Source organism: Myotis davidii, unplaced genomic scaffold, assembly GCF_000327345.1.
Source record: "Myotis davidii unplaced genomic scaffold, ASM32734v1 scaffold955, whole genome shotgun sequence".
NCBI lineage: Eukaryota > Metazoa > Chordata > Mammalia > Chiroptera > Vespertilionidae > Myotis > Myotis davidii.
Window position 1 is genome coordinate 47531 of NW_006287066.1, and position 4122 is coordinate 51652.

At 38.8% G+C, this 4122-nt stretch overlaps 1 protein-coding gene across 1 annotated transcript in view; it reads left to right on the forward strand.

The window, feature by feature from the left end:
* Positions 1-4122, forward strand: part of NPTN (neuroplastin) — an 88849-nt gene that overhangs the window by 20890 nt on the left and 63837 nt on the right. The window lies entirely within an intron of this gene.

Genomic DNA, 4122 nt, shown 5'->3' on the forward strand with positions numbered 1-4122 from the left:
CCCTCCTTTTCTTTTTTTTTTTTTTTTTTTATTCTGGGCCAGCTTTAGCTTTGAGGCTTGGCTCCAGCTCTTAGGCCTCCACGGCTGAAAGTAGGTTTCTGACCTTTGCATACAATGTTGTGAATCTGCTGGCTGAAGTCCGGTGGTATTTGTTACAGAGTTTCTGAAACTATCGGGCTCAGAGGCCGGCAAGGCAGGTGGGGAACGTTGGTTTCTTCCGTCACTGAAGCAAGCAAGCCTCATTAGTTTCAAGCTGCCTGGCTGCTGGCCGCCATCTTGGCTGGCAGTTAATTTGCATTTCTCGCTGATTAGCCAATGGGAAGGGTAGCGGATGTACGCCAATTACCACGTTTCTCTTTTATTAGATAGGATTTGCATTCTTGGCTTGGAAGAAGAAGAGGTATGAATAAAAATTGACCGGCTATGCCCTTTTCCTCCTAGTGGGTTTAGAATTTTCATTTGCTGAATTGTATCTACTTGATTTAGAGAGTCAAAGAAAGTGGATGTTAGCTTTGCAGACTAGAGATGTGATTTCTTTACAGTTAAATTTCAATACTAAGAAAATTCATGGCTCTATAAGCTTTATTATAAGGCCTTTAACCAGAGATGTGTCACTGTTTTTTAGTAATTCAATGTAAGAGATATACCTTCTGTCCTTTAGGTACGAACCGTGGTGCAGTGGCTGTAAGAATAACAAGAATTGAATAATGTAATAGGTTCCAGAGTGAGTGATAATAGATACTGTTGTGAATAATTTGGTTGGTTATTAGTTAACTCGAAAGAAACAAAGGGAAGGCCAAATAGACACATGCCCAGTAAAGCCTGGTGAGTTAGGGAAGGTACTCATCTACAGTCACACCTGGGAACAGAACAGGTTCATAGGCTAAAGTAGGCATGGCCACTGCAAGCAAAGGAGGATCAGGTACATAAGCCCCAGGCTCCCTTTTGCTCTCTCTTGCTTGTGCTTGACTCCTGTGCTCCTGCATCCACCCACACAGTGGACTGATGGACTGGAATTAGCCTGGTCCTGTGTGAGACCCAATTCCACCATGGAAAGGAAACTTTGGACACTGGCTTTGCCTTTAGCTCTTCTGAATCTCCAGTTGCAGTTTTCCAGTACTGGTTAAGGAAAATGGGACTTTAGGAATGCAGGGATGTGATTCCACACAAATAAAAGTTACTCATCTGTGCAAATCTTAGAAAAATTCTTTTTCTTAATATATCGTAAGAATCCAACACACAACACCCAGTGGGAAAAGGATCCCTCACTTCCACTGGGGGACACCCCATTTCCACCAATAATAATATTAAGTAACATAAAATGTAATCAAAACTATACCTATACATATTTATTTGAAATATATTTAAGGCATTTTTAAAGAAGTATTAAAATAATTCATAGTTTTTATGAAACTGGAATATTAATGTAGTTTAAATTTGCTGTCTAAACTCTGTTGGAGACAATATAACAAGATAAGTAAATTGATACACTCTGTCACCATTGTAAATGTAAAATGTAAATAAACTATGTTAAAAGGGTCATTTTATGGGAAATGTAGTTAAGTGGAAAGAGCACTAGAAAATCCTATTTCCATTTTAGTTCCTGTGGTTTCTATTTTTAAAATTAGTATAATCCTTAATCCATAGGGTTTCATGAGATTAAATGATAATGTATGGGAAAGTGCTTCTAAAACTGCTGTATTTGTAAAGTGGCATGTATGTATATTTTTACGTTATAGGCCTGGCACTTATAAAGTGTTTACCTATAATAGGTTAACTGCAACTCTGGTAGTTCATAGGTAAGTAAAGAGGAAAATAAAGTACTAAAGAGAAGGACCAGATTATTTAAAGGTTGGTTTTTCTGACAAATGATGACTGTATCATAAAATGTGCATTTCACATGGTTGTCAGCAGACTAGCCTTTTCAGTGACTTATCTATTTCTACTAGGAAAGGTCGATATTGAATTTCTATAATTTTTGAAGTGTGCCTCCCAGCACTGCTCTCATCTCAAGTTAAATCTAGTTATAGGGACACCCTGTTCTCCTCATCCCCTCCTCCTCCAAGTACATGACAGAAAGTAAAGTCAAGTATCTATCTTGTGTCCTCTTTTTATAACACATTTTTATAATTTCCCGTTACTATCCTGAAGTGAAATTCACTATATATTAAGAAAAAAATATAATGCCCTAAATGTAATATAAAGGGGGAAATAACATAATAAAATACTTAGTTTAGTCTGTAAATGCTCAGGCATGGCTACAGAGGAAGACAATTAAGTTTATATTCATATGTATAAAAACCAAGAATGTGATAGCTACAAATGCTGACTGATAGAGTTCCGCTGTAGTGACTCAGATACTATAGGCAACATTGCTGTTGAAGATGTGATTTTCTGAAAAGATGAACAACTCTTGGTAAAGTTCCAAATGAAACAGTACAATCTTTCCTCACTTTACAAAATAATTGCATTCCTGGAAAAACTGAGTAATGATTAAAACCATGCAATAATACATTGTGGTATATTTAAAACTTATTTCGGTTCTAGGCTCAGAAAAGTTTTTCATCTTAAATATCTTTTGAAAGTTGTACAGGAAGAGGAGACAATTCTTTTTTCCCCCCTCTTTTAAAGAGAGAGTGAAGGGGACAGAGAGAGACAGAGAGGCATCAGTGTGAGAGAAACATCGATCAGTTGTCTCCCTCATGCTCCCTGCCTGAGGATTAAGCCCACAACTCTTTGGGTGTATGGGACAACATTCCAACCAACTGAACCACCCTGGCCAGGCGAGGGGACAATTTTTTGTGGTATAAGACTTTTCCTACTTTGTGGTATATTGAAGATCCCTGGTTCAAGCCGACTAAAGGCCAGTAGTACCATCTCAATTATTGTGTCAACCAAAAATAGTCATACAAATTTCCAAAATGCTCCATAAAAGACAGAACAGCTCCTGTAAGAATATCTCCATTTTGTCCCGGCACTCGTAAGTATCCTCTGATACAGGATTATTGCACCTACTTAGTTCCCAGAACAACCACTGGTCAAAGCCACAACTCTTCTAGAAATGGACAGGCAAGGAAAATAGCTATTCACTTGTTTTGATTCATTTTTAAAATATGCTTTAAAGCAGGGATTGTAAACTGATTTACTGTAGGAGCTACGCAAATAATGTTTGCTAAACTGGAGAATACCATACACGCTTTGACTGAAAACACTGAAAGTTGAACTTTTAAAAATACTGTGCTGGCCCTAACCGGTTTGGCTCAGTGGACAAAGCATCAGCCTGCGGACTCAAGGGTCCCAGGTTCAATTCTGGTCAAGGGCATGTACCTTGGTTGCGGGCACATCCCCAGTAGGGAGTGTGCAGGGGGCAGCTGATGGATATCTCTCCCATCGATGTTTCTAACTCTCTATCCTTCTCCCTTCCTCTCTGTAAAAAATGAGTAAAAAAAAAAAAAATACTGTGCTGGTTGCCCAGCTGGTGTGGCTAAGTTGGTTGAGCATCTTCCATGCACCAGCAGGTTGCTGGGTCAGTTTCCAGTCAGGACACATGCAGGCTCCATCTATGGTAGTGCAGGAGGCAGCTGATCAATGTTTCTCCCTCATCGATGTTTCTCTACCTCCCTTTTAATGAAGTCAATAAATACATATATAAAATAAAATAATATATGGCAGACCTTGAGTGACAGATGAATACCGTATTTGCCGGCGTATAAGACGACTGGGCGTATAAGACGACCCCCTAACATTTCCACTCAAAATACAGAGTTTGTTATATACTCGCCGTATAAGACTACCCCCTCTTCCGCACACCTTCCACACACCAAATAAAAGGTAAAACAATATCAGATTTGATTTTAACATTTTAATTTATATTCAAATGCTTATGACATGCAGGAAAACTGTCACAAGGCTGTATGTAATCAAACATATACATAAAACAGTGCAAGTTTATTACCGGTAAACATACCGGTAATTCACTAAAGAAAACACACTCTATAGACTGGTACCGTAGATGCTTCTCAGGAACACAGGCAAGCAGCCCACAACCTAGAGGGACTGTCAATGATAGAAGTAAGATAACAAATAGAGGTAGAGAGCAAGTGCCGGGCAAGTCCCTAGCAA